Source organism: Phoca vitulina, unplaced genomic scaffold (genome assembly GCF_004348235.1).
Source record: "Phoca vitulina isolate PV1807 unplaced genomic scaffold, GSC_HSeal_1.0 scaffold8, whole genome shotgun sequence".
Classification (NCBI taxonomy): domain Eukaryota; kingdom Metazoa; phylum Chordata; class Mammalia; order Carnivora; family Phocidae; genus Phoca; species Phoca vitulina.
In genome coordinates this window covers 68,775,202-68,802,678 of record NW_022589711.1, presented here as the reverse complement: position 1 = coordinate 68,802,678, position 27,477 = coordinate 68,775,202, and the positions used below count along the sequence as shown (strand labels likewise).

At 37.2% G+C, this 27,477-nt stretch overlaps 1 protein-coding gene across 1 annotated transcript in view; it reads right to left on the bottom strand.

Moving 5' to 3' along the window:
- SPATA16 (spermatogenesis associated 16) overlaps nucleotides 1-27,477 on the bottom strand; it is a 198,775-nt gene that overhangs the window by 76,833 nt on the left and 94,465 nt on the right. The gene's annotated exons all lie outside the window — the stretch shown is intronic.

Below are 27,477 nucleotides of genomic sequence, written 5' to 3'. Positions count from 1 at the left end.
TACATAAATACTGAGGAAGAAGATTTTGTCATATATAAATTTGAATAGATTAATATTAAGCAAAGCCCATGCACATTTTAGACGTAGAAAGTAGGGTTGTTTTTGTCTTCTGTTGTTTTTCTTTTAATCTAAACTAAAACTCTAAAAGAAGCAATCAGCCATTTGTCTCCTAGATGTTTTTTTTCTGCTTGTACAGTGTAAGAATACTTAAAGACTATGCAGGAATGCATTGTTTTGGTTGCCCCTTATTAAGCTTCAGAGCATTTATAGAGCAACATATATTTTATGGACTCCAAAATGCCTTCAAACCTAGCATAGCCTATATAACTAACTATTGTACTGTTACTTAAGCATATCTCAGACTTTACCTGAATTGAAGATTATTCACCTCTGATTAAATTGGCCTCCTTAAGAGTAAAAATAAAAAATTTCTAATTCAACAAACACTCCCCTCCCCTAACTTCTGTGTTTAGTTGAATTGGTTTTGGTATCTAGTGTGTACAACCACTGAATTAGTCTTATTAAGCTAAGAGGATATTAAAAACTATTGTGCAATTGATATTAATTCATTGCTTAGCACCCTTTGGAAAAACAGTTTACTTTTATGACTGTTTCTGCTAGGCCTCTCTATTTCTTTTCTCCAGAGATTCCAAATCCAATTAAATGTGACTAGAAGTAATTCCAAATTGTCACGTTAGCCAATTAAACATATAATAATCCTGTGTACCTAATCAGTGGTACCAAAAGTTTATTTATTTAAGTAGGGCTATCACGGTGTACCCCTGGATGTTTTTCTTATCTTTGCCTGCAGATATGTGTTGTTTCTTGACACCAGTGTAAATTGAATTAGAAAATTTCCTTCCCTAAATATAGGTTGTCTAAGGCACGGCAGCTAAAAACTTACTATGGTACTCTGTCGGAAGAATTAGAATGTTTAGTTCTTGTTCAGGACTGACAGAAATTAGGACTTTAAAAAATAACAATGAAAAAAAATACCATCATTTGGAGGGTTATTCAGCTCAATTTATTTTTTTACACATGTGGTATTGGAAAGGAGCTATCCACTGACATTGAAAATAAATGACAATAATTTAGGAATAACTAATCTTTTAAGAATCCTTTTATATTTTCCAAAGCCCTAGTTTACTGATAAAATAAAGTGAGCTAGGAAGTTTTGATGTTGTGTGAATATGTAAAAAGTAGAAAAAAGTTATAAAAATTACAGACGAGAGGGGGCAAAAGTGAATTTCAAAATTTGCATTTGATAGAAACACTTGGAAAAATTTTCCTCTCATGACTACCTAAAAAGGAAGTCTACTTAAGTACCTGTCACCTAATAGAAATCCATTTAATAAATTCTGAATTTAGGAAATCAATGAAAAATGTAAAAAATCTCACTCTCAAAGACAGCACACACGTATTTATAGAAGTTGGGTACTCTTAGGTGACGACTTGATTCTGCACTCTGATTCCTCCTTCCGTTACCATTTGGAAGTGTAGATATGGCTCAACAAACATTGTTTAATGAGGAGACCAGCCATTAGTTAAACCAGGGGTGGGTAAAATTTTCCTGTAAAGGGTCAGATAGTAAATATTTTAGGCTTTGTGGGCCATGTGGTAACTTTGCCTTATGGGAGGACCTATGGACAATAAGTAAACAAATGAGTGAGGTTGTGTTCCATAGACTTTATTTCCAAAAATATATGGTATGCTGGATTTGGTATAGTTCGTCTAACTCTAAGATAAATTAGGAGGTTGAACAACAGGTGACAAGAATTGATATAATTGTCAGTCAGCAGTTAGGCACCAGCTTCTATATGTTCTGGCCACAGGCTCCCTTAAAGATTTCAGTCTACAGTTTTCTCTTTAGGGACAACGTATACACTGTACTAAGATTACTGTGCAGAGTTCAAGAAAGAAACTTTACAACTTTGAAACATGCAAAAAATGTAAACGATAATCCTGGATGGTAGGCACAGAGGCTTGAGTTAAGTAAAAGCTAAATTGATAGTTCCTATCATGTTAATGATCATCATTCTTAGATTGGAACAATTGGGAGGGAAAAAGAGAGATCATGACAGTGGGTTTCTAGAGCTTTCCCGCATTTTTAATGCTTTTGGTGATTTGGTTTTGAGTTCACCATTGTAAAATTAAAAGTTTCAGTATTTTTATTAATGCTTTCCAAAAGTTGCTCTTTCTGTAATGATGTGTTGTCAAATTGATTTTATTATGCCTGGGGGCTCAAGTCTTTTTCCAAAGGAACATATCTCTAAATTTATATTGAAACAAGTGAAGAATTAAGATTCATTGAAATTTATTACCTGACCTCAGCGAAGCACAATTACTATAATAGTAAAAAGATACTAGTATTAAATAACAAAGAATGGTTTCAGAAAGCTACATGTTTGCTAATATACTTTTCATAAGTATAACTTGTTTCTCTTAATGTTAGAACACAATTTATATTGTAGTTGCTTCAACCCCATTTTCTTCCCAGTGGAAGTGGCAGTTATGTTTTCACTACCCACCTTCCTTTGTCTGGTTCCCTATCATAACTCTGCCCTACAGCTTAGCCTTTATAAATCAGTCTAAAATTCAGTGCAAGAACATGAAAAGAGCATGGAAATAACATTATACCATGCAGTATTTGTGAGGCAAGACACAGGGGTTTTTCATCTTGTTGAATTTATAAAGGGCAAAGATAATTAATTAATCAACTCAGAGCATCTACAAGGAGTCCAGTACCTTGTGGGATCCTGGTTCTGGCAGACTCACCTGATGAATCGAATGTAAAGAGCAACCATCATTCTTCCTACTTTCCTTTAGGTATCTCTGTTTACCTTTAGACCAGTCTCCTGGAGGCTAGTCAGTGTGATTCAATGTTGCTTCTAAATGTCTTTGTTTCATTGTCAGTATTGTATTCAACATACTTTTACTAATCTACTGAATACTGTAGCTGCACTGGAACTGGAGGATCATTTTAGCCAACCCCTTTTAAGTCACAGAGGGTGGCTTCATATCTGTCCTTTTTTTTTTTTTTTTTTAAAGATTTTTTATTTATTTATTTGAGAGAGAGAGAATGAGAGACAGAGAGCACGAGAGGGAAGAGGGTCAGAGGGAGAAGCAGACCCCCCGCTGAGCAGGGAGCCCGATGTGGGACTCGATCCCGGGACTCCAGGATCACGACCTGAGCTGAAGGCAGTCGCTTAACCAACTGAGCCACCCAGGCGCCCCATATCTGTCCCTTTTGAGCCTTTACTAGTGCTAAGCACCAGGTTAAGCATTTTACATAGCAGAGTATAAGCCTGATCGACCCCCCACCCCACACTTCGGCATCAGATCTCATCCCACCCATGGAACTGCTCCAGTAATTCATTCTCTCTCTCTCTCATTTATTTTCTTTTCCCTTTTTCATTTTTTTCCTTTTCTCCTGGAGCTTTTCTACCAGCACACAGAAATGCTGTTGTTTCTGCCATCTTAAAACAAAACACCTCCAAAGCCTCTCTTGATCTGCTTCCCTTCCAGTTATCATTTTCTTTCCTTCTACACAAACAACAAGCAACAACAACAAACCCACAGGAACTCCTTGAAAAAGCTGTGTGTGCTCCCTATCTCTAATTTCTCTCTTCCTTCTCTCTCCTAAACTCACTCCAGCAAGGCTCCCATTCCTACTACTTCACTGAAACTTATCTTGTCAATGCTACTAATGGTGTCCATGCCGCTAAAACAAACAATGGTTCAATTCTCAGTCTTCATTTTGCATGCACTCTCAGGTGCACGTGAGGCAACTGCTTGTTCCCTCTTCCAGTATATACTTTCCCACTTGGGTCCCACAACTCTGCTCTTTCCAGTTTCCCTCAATCTTACTGGTTGCTCTTTTCAGCCTCCTTTTCTGGTATCTTCTCCTCTCCCTGAATTCCTACCACATGGGCACAATGTTTGGGCCCCTTCTCTTTCTTTCTATATGCAATTCCTTGGTGATCTCACCAGTTTCGTGGTTTTAAATACAGTCTATGGATTGACAACCCTTACATTTATATCCTGAACTTAAACCTCTTTTTGGATCCTGAGACTTGTAGAAATTGTCTTCTTCACATCTCGACTTGGATACCCAATAGGTATTCCGGACTTAATATTTCTATACCTGAGAATCTAACCCTCCTTACTCTCCCTCCATCCAGTTTCTCAGGCAAAAAAATTAAAATTAGTGCTCCTGAGCAGGTCACTACTGTGCTTAAAACTGCAAAGGCTCCTTATTTCGCTCAGAGTAAACACCAGTTTTTAAAATGGCGTTTGAACCCCCTGTCATCTGGTCTCTGATCTCATTTCTGATTTACTCTGCTCCAGAAAAGCTGTTTACTCTGCTGTGGCTCAAAAAGAACAGGTACACTATTGCCTCTGGGATTTTGCTTTTGACAGTCCCTGTTCCGGGATGTTCTTTCTCTAGATACCCCCTGACCTCCTTGTTCATCTACTTTAGGTCTTTATCAGATGTTATTTTCTCAGTGAGAACTACCCTGACCACATTCCAATACTATCCATACCAAAGCCTAAAATATTTACTCTCTGGGTCTTTCCTGGAAGGCAAGCTTCCTGAAGGCCAGGAGTTTTGTCTGTTTTATTCACTGCTCTATCCCCAGTGCCTAGAACAGTCTTGGTGTGGTGGTCACACAAGAAATATTTGTTGAATTAATGACTACTCATTATCTAATTTTTTAAAGTCAAAAAAATTTAAATTCTTGTTACAAAAACCTGAGGGCTATAGAGTTACGTAACTTACTAGGATTCTGCCAGAAGGAGTCTGGCCTGGATTACCTCACTGCTCATATTTAACAATGTTTTTGTTCTGGAAGTGGCATGGGAATGGAGTGACAGCGTGGGCTTGCCCAATGTAGAATCCAACATTTAGCTCACAGGAGAGTTTAATAAATGCTAATGGATGCTGATGTATTTTTTTAATGTAAATTAAAGAGGAAAGGTACCAGGAAGCACATTAGCCTATTATGTTGTATCTAAAATTATTTTTTAACGTGACGTCTTCAGTCATGTGTCAATAACTATGGTTTCCCTGCAAGCCTACTGTACTCTTCTTTGATATGATATTTGAGTTCATTTTAGAAAGTGTTTCTGAAGTCACATTTAATTTACTTAATACATCTGTTAAATGTAAAAGGGTCAAAATCTGGCTTTTAAATATATATGTATCTAAAATACAAGATTTTTGTGTCATAACTCAGCTTATCGTGAATCAAATCCCATTTCTACAGAACAGCATATACACAATATAAGAATTTGAACATGTTATTAATAACTAGATACGTAACAGTTCTGCTTACCAAATTAATACCATACAAGGATCACAATGTTTAAGCATTTTCATGCCAGGTGATTTTACAGATTGAATATTTCTAAACAGACTGTGCAGTTCTAAGGTTATGAGAGTATACTATTGGCAATTCTCAAGACCTATGTTCATATTCACAATCTTTAACATTTCTACTCAGCGTGGCCACTTGGTGGTGTAAAACAGTAAGATATGGGTAAACAAAAGAAAATCACAGCACACAATCAGCTGTGTGTTCTCATAGGGCTCCCTGGCTGGGACCTTGAAAAGTCATTCGTTCATCACCTTGCCTTTAGGCAGGATCACACTTAAACCTTTCAAATGAGACTGATGAGAATCTATTCTGTTTTAAAGACCTCCACAGAAGGACATTGCTCTGCTTTCCTCATTGATTCCTTAGTTTCACAGCCATTAATAGCATCTTCTGCAGCTTTAGTCTGCTGGTTTCAGTTCTTTCTCCAGGGTTAATGCAACCTAACTAGACCTTATCCTCTGGATAGCAGTTCTACATATCCTCACAAAAATTTATTAATCTCTCTTCCCTAGATTAATTAATTAACCCCAGTTGCCTTAATTTTCTCCATGGGTCCTCCTTGCTTGACATTAGTCAGTTTCATGATTGTCTTTTCAAGTTCTTTAAGTTCCTCCTTTTCTTTCTCCTACACTCGGAAATTGACCTCTCTCAAGAGTCTAAGGATAATCTTACAGTGTATGTATGTAGCTATTTCATTTATGTAACCGGTATAGATACTTCTTGGAAGTGTGTCTATTAGATAGTTCTAACTACAGAATCCTTCCCTATTATCAACATACTTAGGAGGTTGTTTCCTTTCTCCCGTACTGAAAAAAGCTAAAGAACATATGTATAGGCATGTTGTTAATTTAGATTGATTAGATTGATTATTATTGATTAAAGTGTATACTCCTTTTGAATACAAATATACACTAATATTGAAGAGATTATATTCCGATCAGGAGGAGAATCAAACTATCAAATCCACTCAAGCAAACACCCCCCACCTCCAACATGAAGCTTCTTATTGCAGTCTCACATATTTTCCACACAGCAATCAGCCACAGTGATCTTTAAAAACTATGTAAATAAAAATTACCTCAAACAGAATGCAAACTCCTTCTGTGGTCTACTACTCTTGTGATAGGCTGCCCTTGTTTTCCTCTTCAACACGTATTCTGTCACCTTCTAGTCAAGTGTGGCTTATTCGGTTGCTCAAAGCAAATATGAATTTTCCTGCCTTGGGGTATTTGCATATTAGGTGCTTCCTACCTGGAATCTATTCCTTCCATTTTTTACCTGGCTGCTTCTTTTCAAGATTTGGACCTTTTGGCTTTAGCTTAAACATTGGTGACCTCTTCAGTGAGGCCTTCTCTGACCACTTTCTGTAAATAAGTTCTGCCTTATCATCCCTCAACCAGAACCTTCTTTTTCCTGCATAAGTCTCATGTTTTGTAATTACTGGTTAGTTTACCTATTACCTTCTTTTCCTAGGCTTGTACTGCCCAATATGGTAGCCACCACCCATATGTGGCTATTTGTATTTAAAAGAATTAAAATTTAAATTTAAAATCCAGTTCTCAGGTACATAAGGCACATTTCAGGTGTTCAATAGTCACACGTGGCTAGTGGCTACTATGCTGACTGGCCCAGAACATCTCCATCAACACTGGTAGTTTAGTGGCAACACTGCTCTGGACTGTAAGCTATAAGGCCCACCATTACAGTGCCTCATACAACACCTGGTAAATAGCAGGTGCTTGTGATGGTTGATCTTACGTGTCAACTGAGCCATAGGGGCCCAGATGTTTGATTCAACATGATGTCTGTGAGAGTGTGTCTGGGTGAGATTAACATGAATCTGTACACTGAGTAAAGCAGATTGTCCTCCCTGATGTGCATGTGGCTTATCGAATTCACTGAAGGCCAGAATAGAACAAAAAGTCTGATAAGGGAGAATTTGCTTTCTGATTGTTGTTGATTTGGGACATCAGTCTTCTCCTGCCTTGAATTGGAATTTACACCAACACTTCCCCAGGTTCTCAGGCTTTTGGCTTCAGACTGGAACCAAACCTCTGGCTCTCCTGAATCTCCAGCTGCCAAACTACAGATTTCAGGCTCCAAAATTGCATGAGCCAATTCCATATATTTATACCTCCCATTGGTTCTGTTTCTCTGGAGAACCTTGACTAATACAGGGCTTAAATAACTTATATCTGCTTTTGTTTGCACTTTGCTCTGGTTATCCTTTTCCCCACTCCACTACCCCTAGTCATTTGGTTTTCATCAGGAGGCTCAGCCCTTATAGTGTTCTGAGTCCACGTATTTCAGTGGTTGATGAGCATTGAAGAAGTTATACTTTGGTCTCTCTACCTTTGTAACAAGTCTGCCTGTGTGCCTAATTGTCTAGTTCTAATAGCTGAGAGTTATCCCTGACACCAAATCTCTACTTTTTGCAGACCAAATCTAGTTAATGTGTTGCTGCCTTGACTGTAACTCCAGATTTTGATTATACTGGGGTTCTAGCCATGCTTGCTCCTGCAAGATTGCCCAGCAATGGATAGTAGTTTTTTTTTAAGTTCCCTGCCTGCCTCTAGCATGGAATTTCAAATATTGCCTGTCTCTAGATTCTCAGTTGATAACAACAAAAAACAATAAGAGTATTACTATTACTATTTATAACAACAACCAATATTTATTGGTGCTTACCATACATATATTAAGTGCTTTTACATCTCATTTAATTCTTTTTTTTTTTTTTTAAAGATTTTATTTGACAGAAAGAGACACAGCGAGAGAGGGAACACAGGCAGGGGCGTGGGAGAGGGAGAAGCAGGCTTCCCGCGGAGGAGAGAGCCCGATGCGGGGCTCGATCCCAGGACCCTGGGATCATGACCTGAGCAGAAGGCAGACGCTTAACGACTGAGCCACCCAGGCGCCCCTAATTCTTGAAACCAAGAACCTCACTTTCCTCATTTCATTTGAGGAAATGAGGAAATGAGTTTCCTTAAACTGAGGAGGTTAATTTCCAAAAAGTTGTCAGCAGAGTCAGGATTCAACCAGATATATTTGTTATCAAATGTTGGTCTCTTAACCATGGTTCTGTACTACTTCTGTGCTGCCATTCTTTTTCTGTGCATCTTTTACAAGACTCTATTTTCTTTTGTTGGACTTCCCTGATGCTAACTTCTTGCCAACCTGTTGACCACTGGTACAATCTCTAAAAACCATATTCCTGTGGTTAAATGTGTGTGGTGGGCGTGGTTATTATTGCCTATTAATGCCTAGTCCTCCTCCCCTATTGCCATCCCATGCTTGTCTCACTAGCAGTCATGTCTTGGTGTTAGTTCTGGCTTATTAATCTGACACAGTCAACTTTCCTTTCCTGGCCATGTCAAGAGATGCGTCGTTACTTCTATAGAAAATATATATCTGGTTGAAGAGGTCTAGATGGATGGAATTCATCTCAGATTATACATGAAGATTTGATATTGATTTTGATTTTTTTGACCCAAATATGGTTATAAATATTATCAGCAAATATTTATTATGTTTATTACAATAGGTGAGGCTGGGAGTCATGGTAACATGGAAATGTATGAAGACATGATATTGACCTTTATGAGATGCCAAATTAACTACTGATAAAACAATATCTGAAAAGAGTAATCAAAATATAAGGCAGTTTTATATCCATAAAGAACTATGCAAATGTTAAGTACGTAATGTTAACTAAGAAGTACAGAGCAGAAAAGGGGAAATGATTACTCTTGGCTGTAATGGGCTGGCTCAGCCCTGAGACCTGAAGAATGGCTAGCACTATTTTAAAGTGATGATGAAGAAAAGGGAGGTTTTGTTTTTGTTTTGTGTGTGTTTGTTTTTTGTTTTCCAGAGATGTATCACATGCAGGGCTTTGAAGGTAGAAAGTATAATATAGGATCTGGGGAGAAACAGAGGGTCTGTGTAAAAGAAGAAAGGGAAGAAAGACCAGAAAATTATGTTTAGGACAGGTTATGGTAGGCCTTGAATTCCAGGCAGATGAATTTGAATTTTTGTCTTATAGACGTTGGAGAATAACTGAAGGATTTTTGGCAGGGAGAATAACATGAAAACTTCTAGTTCAAAAACCTCAGTCATTGCTGGTTTTCGATTCTATGATGGGGAGGAATCTTATCCAGCCAAGACCTCTCAGACTTGTGTTTAGCAGGGACAATGACAACCTGTGGCCATATTGGGAGCATTCCTGGGGTGTCTTCTTTTATATGGGTTTAAAAGCAGTGTCCTTTGACATCTGGACCTACTTACTTTCCAGGATGAAGAAGATGGTCTGGGGAACCAGGGTCCTGATAGGGCCACATGGATACAGAAAGGGGTCTGAGTACATGTTTTTATTAGATTCATATTTTCATACTTCATGAATTCTTTCATTCTACAAAGATGGAGATTCTAAGATGAGTATGCAAACATACACAGATAATCATATCACAATGAGTGAAGTGGAATAATTGATAGATACACTAATGCAGTTGAGAGGGTTGGTGTGTTAGGGAGGGGGACCTCGAGGAGATGAAAGTCTGTGTCAGCCTAAAATGCTGAGCAGGAGTTAGCCAATCAAAGGGAGAGTGGGACTGAGAAGGGCATCCTAGGCATAGGGTACAACTTGAACACAGGTTCGGAAGTTAGAAGTAGGAGGATGAGTGGGAACCCCCCAACAGGATCAGCTTTCTGAGTTTAGAGCAGGCAAAGAAGGCGTGGAGAAGGCACAAGGGAGCATGGATTTTATCCTGTGGATTTTAAATACAGAACGACACGGAGAGTTCTATGGTTTAGACAGAGAATCTTGGCAACTCTGTAAACGACGCATTTGAGGGTGAGAAGACTGGACGCGGGAGGTCACTGTAAGAGTTCTGAGAGACAATGGATGAGCCTTAACTAAGCAGCGACTGCGGGCAAATGGGAAATTGAAATATTGGCACCATTCTTTAGGAAAAAGTCAAATGACAAAGGCAAGTGAGAAGGAATTTGAGTCCTTAAATAAGGTGATACTCCAGGCCCTGTGGAGACCTGGTGTCAGACACTAGGGGCTGTTCCCATAGAGGCATATCCTATTAATCTTGTGAGAAAAAAAAACCTAAAGATGAATGCTTTCCTTTTCCAGATGAATGGAAAGTATCTGATTCTCAAGAAAATCATAAATAATGATAAAACAATAATGGGCTTGGCCTGAAGCCAGCAGTATAACTCTTGGGTAGAGACTGACTGGTATCACAAACTGGCATCAACTTAAGTAATGTGCTGCCCTGACTCCCTGAAAAGCGTTGATGGAGCCCGATAAACCTGAGAAGTTTTCTTGGTGCTCATTCTTAAAGGTTTCCTTCTGGAGCATTCCTCTAGGGAATGTTCCTGCCTGTGAGCTGTCTCCTGTCTCACCATTATCCCAGGTCACTCTCCCTTGACCAAGAAGAATTGAACCCCCATCCTTGGAACATTTCTTCACCAGCAGAGGGCGCCCTCACCTTTAGGTATTTGTGAAAATTCAGAACGCGTTTCTCTAAACTTGAATAGAATTACAAAGTTTTATCCAACTTTTTGCGGGATCAAAGCAAGGGACAGAATTAGGAAAAAACAAGGCATGTCATCTTAGGTCATCCTGAAAAGGGGCAAAAGCTAGAGGAGAGCCTGGCTATACAAAACCAGGCAATCCTGAATCTAATTTTGCTTTCAGTAGTTCACACCAGCAGTTTCTGAAGCCAATATAAAATGTAAAACAGTTGGAAAGAAGAGTATACAGAGCAGAAAATAAACCCATTCACAGCAGAGGAACAGCTTTCAGCGAAAGTAGCCAGAACTAACTCTTGTTAGTCCCAAGAAGTAAGGAAAAAGTACAGTCTTACTGCTTGTCATTCTATCTCTCCATCTCTGCTTGGGTAGGAAAGAGTCTCAGAATATATAGAGATTTTACAGTCTGATAAACCATCCTGATTATTTAGCATATTGTGTAACTGAACTGCAATCATAAACTCTGCTGCCTATTTCTTGAGAGCCAGAGACCTACAGGTGAAGATGGAGAAAGTGAGGAAAAGAGTGATTAGCAGGCATATGCAGATTTCAGAATGGTAGGGTGATTTTTTGGAACGTGTAATTTCGATTTCCCAATTGAACCAAAGTATACATACACTCCAGTGAGGTTTTCGAGGCAGCCTATAGACACCATTGAAATGATATATATTTAACAGTTATGCAATATTTTATTAATAAAATAAAACAAATAAAAGAGTAAAGTAACAATATATCTGAATTTTTAAATTTTTTTTTATTTTTAAAGATTTTATTTATTCATTTGAGAGAGAAAGCACAAGCAGGGGGAGCAGCAGAAGCAGATTCCCCGCTGAGCAGGGAGCCCAACATGGGGCTCGATCCCAGGACCCTGAGATCATGACCTGAGCCGAAGACAGTCGCTTAACCAACTGAGCCACCCAGGTGCCCCAACACATCTGAATTTTTAACTGAATAGAAGTAGGTTTCATTTTCAGTGTTTCTCAATAGTGGTCACTCTTGGCAATCTTAGGTGGTTACGTTTTGTGTTGTGTGGGTCTGTCCTGCGCACTGCAGGAGGCTCAGTACCTCCAGGCATCCCACTCTACATGCCAATACTGCTGGCCAGTTACTCTGACAACCCACACACCCTCACCCACTTCCCATGACATGGAGAGGGTCTGAAAACCACTCAGAGAGGTTTATTGAGATTCTGAAAGGGAATCATAGGTACTTCAAAGGTTGATGGGACAGATTTTAAAGTTTTGTTTTTTTTTTAGGTTGACTTTTATTTACTTCACAATATTTCTTAGCTGAGACCATAGTATCAAGAGCATTTTCCTTATCAGTCTTGAGCAGCATAACAAAAAAGACAAGCCAAAAGATGACTGCTGGAAATTTCTATTCAGTTAAAAATCCAGGTATATTAAATCACTTTACTCCTTTGTTTGCTTTTATTTTACTAGTAAAACATTACATAATTGTTAAATGTACATCACTTTAGTAAACTGTAGTTTAAATGGGTGTCTGTAGGCTGCCTTGAAAACCTTACCACGGTGTCTGTATACTTTGGTTCTAATGGAAAATGGATTCCAATGTTGGAAGAGTATGTATATCTTAGAAAAGTTCCCTGAGTTGTAATAATCTAAGCACCAAGTAGGGAGAAAGAAAAGGAAAGGTGGGGGAGCATTGTTTGCATAATGCTATGTAAAGGTTGAACCCAGGCCATGGAGCCATCTACTTACTCTTTTATAACTTGCTTGACCTTGGACAAGTCCCTTAATCCTAACAATCTATGGTCCATCTCTAGAATGGAGATTATTTTAATAATACCTATATTCTGGAGTTGTGTGTGTGCGTGCACATAATAATATATGTAACACCATTTGAAATCTATGAAATAATCTACAAATGTCAGGTTCATAACCTTATTATTAACATTACTGTTGTCAACCTGAGGGCGAATGTGGGGGATGGTGAGGGTCAGAAGTTGAGTCAGATGCTCCCAACTCAGGCAAGCTTGGTTCCTGTACTGAAAGGATAGGAGTGGTGTGAGAGAAAGTCAGGATAAGTTGGATGTAAGCAGGAAGAGAGGCACAGTATACCTGGGGAATGTCCTCAAAATAATATGGTCAAAATTGTGACATGGGATACTTGACACTTAAATGGATCTTTAAAACAATTTATATGTAGCATTCTCAATTTAATTCAAATAGGAAAAGCACCACAACAAAACACCATCACCACCGCCACCACTAACAACAAAACCTTTTTGTGAAAATCCCATGAAGATAGAATAAAGAGTCTATTCTCCAAATGTTAACAGCTCATTGGTGGAGGGCTGGCTCAATCTTCCAAGACAGCAGAGGGCAGTAAAAATAACATATAAGCATTTGCTGATTTTTTGAGTGATATATATTCAAGGGTGGACATTTGGCAAAATTATGATGTGTTCAGATTTGCTTTTCACACTTTTCTAGACCCCTTTAAATAGTCCATGCTCTGTTGTGGCATTTCTTCTTATTTTCCAGTGTAGTCTGTCTGTGTTCTGGCCACTGAAGATCCTCAACAGTAAAACCCACCTTCACCTGGCCTCAACTCACCATTACAGGATTCACCTTCTCCCTTTCTCAATATTCCTTAATTCAAGCATATCCATTCTGCTTCTCATCTAGAGATAAATAGGCTACTTGTACGCCATCAAAAAATCCTCTGCCTCCAAAATGTTTCTTTCAATGACTTGAAGTATCAAAAATGACAACTTAGTCTCTTCTTTAGGTCGAAGGATTAAATGGCATTGCACGTTTATGTTTTCTCTGAAGGTGAAGGTGTTATTCATTAATAACTTGTAATAAGTTATTTTCATCAGATTAATAGAAAGGCAATACAGCATAAGGATTAAGAATTCAGAGACGGGAGTTAGATTGCCTTTATCTGAACCCCAGTGCTGTCGTTTGCTATCTGTATGACTTTGGACAAGTTACTTAACCTCTCTGTGCCTCAGTTTCTTTATATTACCATACAGATAATAATAGCTGCCAACCTCACAAGATTGTCAGAAGGATTAAATGTTCTAATTTATGTAACGCACCCAGAACAACAGAGCACATGAGTACTTGGGAAGCACTCAATAAGCGTTAGCTTACAAATTATTATTCTGCCCAGGCATTAACACTGATATTTAGGGAAACGAAATACACATTGCTTCATTGAGAAGCTTGTATCCAAACAGGCTTGTTTAGACTGCTTCAAAAGTGTATTGATTTTCTAGGTTGTTATTAAAGTTTTTTTCTTGAACTTAAAAGACTTAAAAGCTTGTAGCTCATATAGGTAGCGTAGTTTTGTGAGCCTACAGTGAGAATGCCACTCTCTTGGTTCAGCCTTCTTGATCCCTTGTTATACTTAAATATTCTTGTATTTCACCCTGTCATACATTTTGCTTGTAAGCCTTCCTTTAGAGCCCTTTAACTGTCCCTTGTAGATTAGCTATTGGTATTCTTTAAAAGCATCTCTGATATAGTGTAATTTTGTGGAGGGCAGGGATCATGTCTCATTCATTGTTATGAATTCACCAGAAACTTGCAAAGTCTAGGCACTTGTTACATGATCATTGAATGAATAACTGAAAGATCCATAAGGACAGAGACTTTTGAAGGTTCACTCATTGCTGTATCCACAAGCACTAAAACAGTGACTGGCACATAGTAGGCCATCGATAAATATTTGCTGATGATTTTGTTAAATGAAGGAAGGCACAGATGTGCTGTTGAAGTTAAAATAGGATTCTGCATACGAAACCAAATTTTCCACTGAATTGAGATCTATTCCTCCAGAAAAAAATAGTACATTGGGAAAGCAAACTATGGTACATAGAGTAGGACATTTGTTTCTTCCTTTGCTATTTCTCTGCAGGTAGGGGAGGGCAGTGATAGTTGTTATCCATTAGCTCTATTTTGTCTCTAGCCATAGCTACTACCTCATTCATTCATGCATTCATTTAACCAAAAGCTATTGACCATTTGGTTCATGAAGGACACTGTGGCTGATGATGGGTAACAGGAGGCAGGAAGGATACACAAAGTTGTTGGTCATGGCATTTATGTTTGAGTAGCTGAAATAAAGTGCAGTGTTCTTGACCATTGTGAATAAAGTGTGACGATCTCACACAATCTACTTCTAAGAGAAACTGCCTTGCCTATGACTCCTGATGAAGGAGCTGGTTCTGGGGATCCTGATCCTCTTTTCTGTCTCGATCAGGAGGTGTAGTCAAATTTTACAGACTGATGCTATCGCTCTGACCAAACATCTTGGCTGAAACATGCATAACGAGCCATCACAGATATATAAGAAGTAGAACATTCAAAAAAGAAACACTGAGTAGCAAGAGACACCCTCAAGATAGCGCTTTTTTCCTTTTTTTCTATTTATTTATTTATTCATTTATTTATATTAGTCACCATACAGTACTTCATTAGTTTTTTATTTATTTTTGTTTATTTTCTTATTATTATGTTATGTTAATCATCATACATTATATCATTAGTTTTTGATGTAGTGTTCCATGATTCATTGTTTATGTGTAACACCCAGTGCTCCATGCAGAACGTGCCCTCTTTAATACCCATCACCAGGCTAACCCATCTTCCCACCCCCCTCCCCTCTAGTACCCTCAGTTTGTTTTTCAGAGTCCAGAGTCTCTCATGGTTCGTCTCCCCCTCCGATTTCCCCCCCTTCATTCTTCCCCTCCTGCTATCTTCTTCTTCTTCTTCTTTTTTTAAACATATAATGCATTATTTGTTTCAGAGGTACAGGTCTGTGATTCAACAGTCTTACACAATTCACAGCGATCACCACAGCACATACCCTCCCCAATGTCTATCACCCAGCCACCCCATCCCTCCCACCCCCCACCACTCCAGCAACCCTCAGTTTGTTTCCTGAGATTAAGAATTCCTCATATCAGTGAGGTCATATGATACATGTCTTTCTCTGATTGACTTATTTCGCTCAGCATAATACCTTCCAGTTCCATCCACGTTGTTGCAAATGGCAAGATTTCATTCCTTTTGATGGCTGCATAATATTCCATTGTATATATATACACCACATCTTTTTTTTTTTAAAGATTTTATTTATTTATTTGACAGAGAGAGAGAGAGATAGTGAGAGCAGGAACACACGCAGGGGGAGTGGGAGAGGGAGAAGCAGGCTTCCCGCCGAGCAGGGAGCCCAATGCAGGGCTCGATCCCAGGACCCCGGATCATGACCTGAGCCGAAGGCAGACGCTTAATGACTGAGCCACCCAGGTGCCCCTATATACCATATCTTTATCCATTCATCTCTCGATGGATATCTTGGCTCTTTCCACAGTTTGGCTATTGTGGACATTGCTGCTATAAACATCGGTGTGCACGTACCCCTTTTTGTATCTTCCCGACATTTGTATCTTTAGTTTTTGATGTAGTGTTCCATGATTCATTGTTTGTGGATAACACTCAGTGCTCCTTTCAATATGTGCCCTCCTTAATACCCCCCCACCCCCCACCCCTCTGAAACCCTCAGTTTGTTTCCGGGAGTCCATAGTCTCTCATGGTTCATCTCCCGCTCTGATTTCCCTGCCACTTCATTTTTCCCTTCCTTTTCCTAATGTATTCCATGCTATTCCTTATGTTCCACATATATGTGAAACCATATGATAATTGTCTTTCTCTGCTTGGCTTATTTCACTTAGCATAATCCCCTCCAGTTCCATCCATGTCAATGCAAATGGTGGGTATTCATCCTTTCTGATGGCTGAGTAATATTCCATTGTATATATGGACCACATCTTCTTATCCATTCGTCTGTTGAAGGGTATCTCGGGCTCCTTCCACAGTTTGGCTATTGTGGACATTGCTGCTATGAACATTGGGGTACATGTGCCCCTTCTTTTCACTACATCTCTATCTTTGCGGTAAGTACCCAGTAGTGCAATTGCTGGGTCATAGGGTAGCTCTATAACACCTTGATAACACTTTATGCATATATCTGCTAGGGTTGTTCTGCTTAGGAGAAGACCTCAGGGAAGAGTGGTCAGCACTGTGATGCCCACACTCTTGACCATACATGTAGGTTTTCTCAAGACATTCCTCGTCTATTCCTATTGTCCTAAGGTCATTATTGGGGCCCCTTTCACTACCAAAATTGTCATGGTTTAGAAGATAAACGGTGTGGTTTCTTATTGTTTTCTCACAGAAGATCTTTTAGAGCATGCATGCATGTTGCACGGTCATCCTCCTTGGTTCAGTATACATGGTTAATACTCTGTAAAGAGAATTGTTTATCTTATCTCTAGTACGATTATAAGCTTTTGAAGAGCAGGAATCTCATTTTTTGCTTCTCTTATTTCTTCTTTCTGGCAAGAGCTGATTATATAATAGGCTGCAACACATTCTTATTAAATTCTATTTAACTTTTTCTGAGACAAGAGTCTATGGAAAAAATGCTTATATATGTGCATTTTTTCTCCTATATGGTATGTATTTTCTTAGAGATACATGTATTTATCCTTAGTCAGTTTGCTAGATGACTTTCTTATAGAATTTATCAGGAGATATAATCCATAGGAACCCTGATTTTTATGCTAAAACTCATTTCCAAATGCTTATTTTGTAGTTTTAAATTTATAGATTGGAATCAGAAAGCCTGGCTAATAGACAAAAAAAAAAAAAAAGTATTTTCACTGCTTCACAGGTTATCCAACATACACAAACAACTAAACAAACATAAAGTAAAAGTTCTATACATTGTTTCTTAGATGAAAAGAGAGTACAAGCTGGGTTGAAGAAAAAAATGAGGGATTCCAGATATTGAACCGTGTAAAGAAAACTATAAGGTTAGAAATTAAAATGGTATGCATATTAAAGGCAATTAACTACTTATTAATTTATTGAGCACTTACTATGTGCCAGTTATAAGTAATATTTACATTGTTGAGGTTTTGGGATAGAATACATGGAAGACGTTAGAAGCCAGATTCTAGATTCTAGCACTACAATTGTTGAGTTTACAAAGTAATAATGTTTTTGCTCTTAGGAGAAGTTTTGTATTCTTGAATTGGTTCGTGGTATTGATTTTAGGAAACTTTTACATTTCTTTTGGGACACAGTGCAATATCCATCTGTTTATTTAGATGTTTGCTTGAAGGGGGTTTAATGTAGGCAGAGATGATGCTCTTCCCCCCCCCCCCCCCATAAACCATAGTTTGCAGGGTATTTGTCTTATTTTTTTAATTGTGTTTTTAATTTTGCAAATGTGCCCAGAGGCATTAAGTAATGGTAGCGTATTTATAAATTAAAATATAAATAAATAATTTTGGAAAGCAATAACAGCTGGCAAATATTTTTTCAAGTGAGTTGTTTGTAAGGAAAGAAACAGTTCTGTGAGCATGATCAAACAAACCGTACCAGTTCGCAGAAGAATAGATTGTGCAGAAAGAGCCTCTTAACAAAATTCTAAACTTTTTGAAAACCTTAAGAGAATAAGTGTATCCCTTAAAGGAAGGTGTGGAGCGCTAGGGTATGTCTAGGGCTGGTGGTGGGGGTGAGGCCTAAGGGGGCTAGATACATTGTGAGGATAAATATTCATGGTGAGTGTAAGGGAGACCCTGCTTCTTATTAAACTTATATACTCACTGGATTCTGGGTATTAAAGAGTTAATAGTAACCCTGTTATTGTACTTCTGATCAGCTACTACCACCTGGGGCTGATCAAAGGTGAGGCACAGGAAGTCCCAAGGGCCATACTAATGGGATCCATTTCAGATTTTCTTGAATCAGGAAAGTGCTGGGACTCGCATCCCTGAAGAGACAATGCAGTCAGTCATTTGTGCCTTAGAGAGAGGCAGGATTTTAAAAACCTACTGCCATGGCCATGATTTTACAGCATTTATTTGAGGAAAGCAGAATCTCTCACAGAAATCAGTTGGTAGAGACTCCATATTTCAAAGATACTCTTCTGAGAAATTAACATTTAGTACACAACAAACCTAGGAAAAGAATCTTATGGGATCCCTACGAGAGTTATGTGGGCTACACTAGCAAAGAGGTAATTCCCTTTGCCCTTGGGGTTGGGGCTTGTTCCCAGTTTCTTGGTGAGGAACCCCAAGACTGAAGACTGAAACAAAACCCAGTAACAGCAAGGTCATATCAGGCACACATTTAATCTAGTTGGATTCCAGAATATTGATGAAAAAACAAGAGGAAAGATGAAAATTTAAATAGTGCCCAGTGTCAGCTCGCCATTGTATTCAATAAACTTAAGCCCACAGGCAATGAACGGAGTCAGTCAAATCAGCAATAATCATTGCTAGTTTTAAGCCTATTCTTAAAATGTGAGAAAGATGTGAAGGATTTCCCTGATTGATGGCAAAGAAACCAAACATCTGCCAGGCAAATGGGTGGTCCAAGCCTTCTAGGAAGAACTTCGATAATTAACTGAGGGCTAAGGAAGAGTTAGATGAACCGGCAAAGTCATCTATGGAAGATGGAACAATGACAATGAACAGGAAGGGCCAATAGAAAAGAATCTTCGGTAATTGGCGAAAATATTCTAAGCAGAGAAATTGTTGAGTGACAGATTCTAAATGTAATATCTCTGTATACTGAATATTACAATAAGCATGAAATGCTTTTTTTGTGAGCATATTTATACATAGGTTGTATATACAAAACCATGTATATGCCTGACATGCTAACATTAAAAACTGACCTCTTCATATCGTGCTATTCCATTCTTTCCTTTTCTGGAGTGCATCTGAGTCAGATCCCAGAAATCCCAAGTTAGTTGGGGGAGAGGTAAAATCTTGTGTTATGCAGGTGGGGATATAAGCCTGTATATGGAGTTTTTTCCATTATTATAATTTGATTTGTGTTCACAGATTGATAAGGCTTAGAAAAATTCAAATCATGTAAGATGTAGAGTAAAAATCATGACGTTTTCATTAAAGAGTCTGGATCAAATTGTTTCCAATAAGTCCTTTTGTTGACTTTTATAAAGTTCTGGAATAAGAAGCCCCCCTTTTATTCTGTATTTCTTTTAATAGACACCTGGTTTAAGGGGATTTTACTTACATTACCATTAGATTCAAGATTTTGACACCCAGATTACAGTAATTTGGGTAAGGAGTCCCCTTTTGAAGAATTTATTCTTTATAATGTCGATTTAAAATATCACTGTGTTATAGTATGAATTTAAATAGCAATAAATACTATCTTTCATTTCAGAGCACTCTATCTGTGGTGTATTATGTGCTTTCATATGCATTCTAATTTCAGTTCCACAAATATTTATACTGTGACTAATGTGATTGAGTCCTGAAGATAGGTAGCAAAGTTGAAAAAAGGTGAATTAATCAGTTCCCCATCTTCAAGAAACCCCTGGTCTTTTAAGATAAATTTACATTTAAGGGAATAATTATGACAGGGAATATGCACTAGTAGCTATAAAGACATGGTACAGAAATAATACAGAAAAAAAAGTAATCTTATTGGAAGAAAACAGAGTCAGGGAAACCTTCCCAGAAGAGGTGGACCCCAAGAAGGACTTCAGAGATAACCAAAGAGGGAAAAGCTATTCTGAGAAGAGGATATGCAAATGAGTACAAGCATGAACTAGCATGCTGTGTTTGGGTAATATTTGAGTATTAAAGTGTGTGTGTGTGTTTAAAGGAGGCCAGAGAGACAGAGAGACAAACAGGGTCTTAATTACAAGAGACCTTTTAATTTTTTTGCCAGGATTTATTTTGTAGATTATGGAAAGTCATTTAAAGTAATTAGTCTGGAGAGAGATGTGTTCAAATTTGCTCTGTAAATAGAGCATACTACACACATTGCTTTTTAACCTGCTTTTTAAAATAAACAATATGGTGAGGATAGCTTCCACATTAGTAAATTTGCATCTGTAGCAGTAATTAAAATGGTAGCATTGTATTCCATGGGTAATTCCACTATTTAATTAATCAATCCATTATGTTAGACAATTAAGATATTGGAGAGTTAAGTTTTTGAAAACAATAGGGTTCAGTTTAGAACATATGTTTTGATTGAGATGCCTATAATACAGTCAAGTGGGAATATCCAGAAGGTGCTTGAATATATAGATGTGGAGGTTGGGAGCAAGATCTGAGAACATGGGCATAAATTTTGGAGTCACTAGTAGATTGATTAGCTAAAGCAAGCAGAGGGGATTTTATGGCCAAGGAAAAGTAAATGCACAATTTAAAAAAGAGTAAAGGGGATAGGCCCTTTGGAAACATAAATTTTTAAGCAGTAGGTTGGAGAATAAGATTAAGAAGGAAAAGTTAGAGAGGTAGGAAAAAATCCAGAGAGTATGATGTCAGGGAATCTAGGAGGAAGAAGAGAGTTGATTCTCATAACAACTTTTGGAGAGATGAGACTGGGTCCTACCATTATTCTCATTCCACAGAGGCCAAAGGTCTTGCCAAGGCTAACATAATTGTAATGATAGAACTGAATTGCTGATCTTGATTATCTAGCCCCAATTTTAATGGAGTCAGCACCAGATTTTATGACTCAGGTAATTAAAGAAGAGTATAAAAGAATATCAAAATACGCTCCAGAAGCTAAAATTAAGATGGAATCTGTAGGAGATATAATATGTAGAAAAAGAACATGTTCTTAAATTATAGCAGGCAAAGGATATCCCAAAATAGGCTGGGAGAGAAAGATGATAAAAATGTCTTTAAAATGTTAAGTCTCAAATTTAAGAACATGGTGGATGAGATGATCAGAGAAACACTACCTAGTACAGCTGATACTTTTAAACAAGATGGACTGAAAACAAACATAAAAACAAGTTTCTAAAAAAATTTGTTTTGAAATAATTTGAAATTTACAGAAAAGTCACAAAAATTGTACAGAGAGTTAATGTATATCATTCCACCCAGCTTCCTCTAGCTTCCTCTAATCTTAACAACTTACAAAACCATAGAATAGTGAAGAAACCAGGAAATTAATATTGGTACATTTCTACTAACTAAACTACAGACTTTTCTAAAGTTCACCAGTTTTTTTCCTTATTGCCACATTTCTGTTCCAGGATCCAATCAAGGATCCCACAATACATTTTGTTGTTGTGTATCATTAGTGTCTTGCAGTCTTTGGCATTTCCTCATTCTTTTCTTGCCTTTCATGGCCTTGATACTTTTAATGAGAATTAATTGGTTATTCTGTACACTGTTTCCCGAATTGAATTTGTATATTTTTTCATGATTAGATTGAAATTGTGTGTTTTAGGCAAGAATACTATAGAAGTAATGTGATGTTCTCATTGCATACTAATGGGGGTGTGTATGTAATGTAGATATTTTATTATTGGTGGTATTAACTTTGACCACTTGATTATGGTGGTATTTGCTCATTTATTTCACCATAAAGTGAGTAGGTTTCCCTTTCTAACTGATAAATATTTGAAGGAGATAATTATTTCTTATTGAATTATAATGGACATACAATTTTATATTAGTTTCAGGTGTACAATGTAGTGATTTGATATTTTTATACATTATGAAAAAATCATCATAAGTCTAGCTATCATCTGTCACCATACAAAGTTATTATGATATTATTGACTGTATTCCCTATGCTGTATATCACATTCCTGTGACTTATTTATTTTATAACTGGGAGTTTGTACCTCTAAATTCCCTTTACCTGTTTCACCCATTCCTCTACCCCCTACGCCTCTACCAACACCAGTTTGTTCTCTGTATCTATGGTTTGTTCCGTTTTTTAGATTTCACATGTAAGTGAAATCATATGGTACTTGTTTTTCTCTGTCTGACTTACTTCACTTAGCACAATACCCTTTAGGTCCATCCATGTTGTCTTAAATGGCTTGATTTCATTCTTTTTTATGGCTCAGTAATATTTCATAGTTGTGTGTGTGTGTGTGTGTGTGTGTGTGTATACAGACAGACAAATACACACACCATAACTTCTTTATCCATTCGTCTATCGATGGACACTTAAGTTACTTCCATATCTTGGCTATTGTAAATAATGCTGCAATGAACATAGGGGTATATGTATCTTTTCAAATTAGTGTTTTTGTTGTCTTCAGATAAATAACAGAAGTGGAACTGCTGAAATTAAAGTCGACTAGTAGATCTTGCTTGCAACAATTATTACTGTGGTGTTTGCTAACATTGATTTTCTCTCATTTATTCTACATTTATTAATTGGTATTCCTCTGTAAGGAAGAGTTTTCCTTTATCCCCCATATATTTTTTCAATTATTTTCATATTAGTATAAACTCAGATATGAATATTCATTTAATTCAATGGATTATAATTTGATACTATCAATATTTACTTTGTTATTCAAATTGTGTTTTTTTAAAGATTTATTTATGAGAGAAAGAGGAAGAGAGCGTGTGCACACACACAAGAGTTGGGGGGGGGAAGGCGCAGAGGGAGAGGGAGACAAGGAGATCCCCGCAGAGCAGGGAGCTCTATGCAGGGCTTTATTCCAGGGCCCCGAGATCATGACCTGAGCTGAAATCAAGAGCTGGACACTGAACTGACTGAGCCACCCAGGTGCCCCAGTTATTCAAATTGTTTTAGCTTTGTCCTTTGGGGGTGCCATCTGCTTGGCTACTTGTGTCAAACAGTCATTAAAAAAATATGTAGATAGTGTTATATCAGTAAAGAGGGTTTAATAAGCAAACAAAAAGCTATTTTTTTCCTGAGGATATATGTTAATATTTATTGGTCTAGTAACTTTCTTTTACTGGGACATGTGCATTGGGAAAAGTAGACAAATCTTGAGGTTTTCAGCAGAGTGAAGACTGAATAGACAACCTGCTTAAAGTTTTTCTTACAAATAACATGTCCAATGAAAGAACTAGGAGAAACTCTTACAGAGCAAAATAGTGGAATAGCATGTCAATCTTGGACTTGGATCCTGGTAGAGTAAAAAAAAAGAAAGTTAGAAAGTCTTCCTTGGGAATTCCTAACTAGAACTTACACTATTGGGGTTTGGAATTCAGATTCACACTTTCTACAGTTTATGTGGAAGAGCAAAAGGCTTAGAATAGACAAGACATTCCTGAAAAAGAATCAGTTGGTAAAGTTTCCTTTACTAGATATCAGTGATATCAAGACATATTATAAACCATCCTATGTAGAATAATGTGGTTTTGGCAATGTAACAGACAAACAGATGTCTGAATAGAATAGAAACCAGAAACTGACATATTCATATATGGAAAACTGATATAAACAGAGCTAACATGGAAGATCAATAGCAAAAGGATTTAATAAGATGATATCAAGATAATTGGTTATCCACCAAGGGAAAAATATAATAAGATAGTCCTACCTCCCACCACATATAAAAAACAATTATCATTGTGTCAAAACTTTAACGGCAAAGGAAAAACTTTAAAACTTTTGAAGATAATATAGAAAGCTATCTTGATGAGCTTGGGATAGGAGACAATTTTTAAAAAACTTAGGGCAAATCATAAAAGAATTTGACTACACTAAAAATAAGTCTTCAGATTTATTTTTCATCAAAAGATACCAAAAAGAGTATGATTATATAAACCATAAATTGGAAAGAATTACTTGCAACATATATTGCTAAAACTTATTAGTACCCAGAGTATATAAAGGATCCGATGACTCAATGATAAAAGGACAAACAATCCAATAAGAAATGAACAAAAGTTCATTTCTAAGTATAAATAAATAAATAAATAAATAAATAAATAAAAGTATACTTCTAAAAGTATAAATACACAAATGAGCATTTCACAGAAGAGGAAACATTATTGCCCGATAAATATATTAAAAAAGCACAAGTGCACTAGTGATAAAAAATGAAGATGTAAACCACAATGAGGCAATACCATTTCAAACTCACCCAAGTGGCAGATATGAAGTCTGACAATGCCAAATTCATCCTTTGTGCAGGGGTCAGGGTCTTGGTGATAAAATTAAGCTCGAATTCCAGATTTGCTACTTATCATTGGTCTTTGATAAGTCGTTCAAACTCTAGCTTAAGTTCCCTCACCTAAAAAATGCAGAATATAATTTCTTTGCAGAGTTGTGAGGAGCAAAGCTAATGCACTACAAGCATCTGACATAGAGTTTGGCAAAGAGCAAGGGATCATAGATGATGGCTGCCAAAACTGAGATAAATTGGGGTGGTAGCCCTAGAATATACTGTTTTTACCAAAGTTGTACTCGACATAATTATTTTAGAGTGAATGTTTTAGGGTTTTAAACATCATTCTTCAAAGTTAGTAACAGCAACAACAGCAGCAGCAACAACAATAATAGCATCAGGAGCAATAATTAATCGAGGGCTTACTATGTGCCTGGTACTGAGTTTCATGTTTCATATTCATTATTCCATGCAATCTTTATGTTTACTTTGTAAAGTAGTATTATTTTTTTCCATTTCATGGTTGAGGAAATTGAAACTGAAAGAGGTTACTTAATTAACTTGCCCAAGGTCACACACACATAGCTAGTCATTTGTAGTCCTGGGAGTGGAACACAGGTCTCTCTGGCTTGACTATAATTCTCTAATGCAGACAGTTCCTCTTCAGCAGACAGATACAGAAACAGAACTTTTGACTTATAAGCAATTTTCACAATCAGTGGCATCAAGATTAATTTATGTGCATAATAGTGTGATGAACCAATGCCAGTATTTAAAAAAAAAAGTGGGGTGTGTGTGAAGAATTTCAGAGTTTCTGGCAGTGAGCTGTTAGGATTTCCAGCCTAATCTTTTGTCAGGGTGTTGCTATTTTTGACAGAAATGAAGAAAAGAAAAAAGGGAGAATTTGGAGTCAAAACCAGGTGACCTGAACAGTTCTCTTTATGTCATTTGAACTTCCACCTGCCCACCCTGAGGAACTCTACACTCTAACTCACTAAGAATAATTACAATATCTCTCAGAATGAAATAGGGTGCTAAAATTCATGATATACTCATATGCAAAACTTTTTAAAAAGTCAATTTTCCCCCTTTTAACTCCAAATTAAACCAACCAAAATCATGCCTTTCAACCCCTGTGTTAACACTGGGCTTCCCAAAAACCCAGACATGATTCTTAGAGTGAGACAGGATCTAATAGTATTGTGGTGAAATCTGTCTCTTGTTGTGCAAGACCTCAGCAAAATGATTGTTCAACATGTTCTGGTGTCAATGTTGAGAAACTCATTGTCTCTTTAGGAAACTTCATCTATCTTCAAAGAGTTCTCGTTAACAGCAACAAAAACAATGATAATCCTTATTTTTTATTGAGAGTTTATGATGTGCCAAGTACTGTGCCAACTGTACTACATAAATTGTCTCATTCATCCTCATAATAACCTCTGGGACATAGATGCTATTACTATCTCTAATTTACAGATTAAGATATGGAAGTTTTGATCCATTTATCATAATTTTAGCATGTGCAGACTAAACTCTAATTCACTTGGCAACACTTAGACATTAGAAAATAGCACAGAACACTCGGAGTTAAACTTCAGCTCCTTTGGATTAAGCTTTTTTATGTTTAATTGGTTTTCTACATTCCACCACTGTAGAAAATGTGGAATCGGGGGCATCTGATTGAAGGGAAGAAGGATAAGAAGAGAACACCTTTATTTCTTCATACTTAAAACTTGACATTCTAGGGCCTTTCTGCATTCTCTCACATGTAGTCTTTATTGTTCCATTCCCCCCCCCACCCTTTTTTTTAAAGATGCAAGGTTGGATTTATAGGACAGAAGAAACTCTTTCTCTGTGTTCTTCCACAAGTTTTCTAGGTCATTATTTGCAAAAAGTCTAAGGATGGTACATTTCTAAATTATTTTAGAACTGTCTATAGGTAATGCAAATACATAGCATATCATTCAAAACAGAAAAGGGACAAAATAATTATCATGATATACATCAGCAAGATGGAGGAATTCACAAAGTCAATCAATGTTTGTTTTTCTCTAATGAATTTTTGGGTGTCCTTTGCAATAAGCCTGTGTTAAATTTTGTTTCTATATGCATGTAAAATTATTTGTTCTTATAATAATTTACTTATAATTTGGATCGTGTCCAAAAAATTCAACTTTTCTTAAGGCAACAATTACTTTTAATCCACCAATTATCATCGCAACCTTATAATTAGTACTTTTGTTGTAAGATTAGACATTTATGAGTCCATAATTTTAAATCCTCAAGACGTAAAAGATGGTTAGAAACTTAAAGTTTTAGAATATTTTAGCCTTCACTTTTTTCCTTGAAATCACAAACACTGCACCTTACATACATACAAACTGGGCGAGTTGTAGTCTTATAGTCAGATATTTAACCTAAGCTATATGAAATGACTAAATTTGTCATTTTGTAGAAATCATACATGAAGAAGCAACATTTTGTATTGCTTAGGGTTTATACAGCTTTGTCATATCTAGGAAAAGGGAAAACCACTTAATGGTGGAATGATCATGTCCATCTTCCAACATACAACTATATGTCACCGAGGACTGATTAATGTTAGCCCACACTAAAGCTGTTCTGGTAAAGGCAA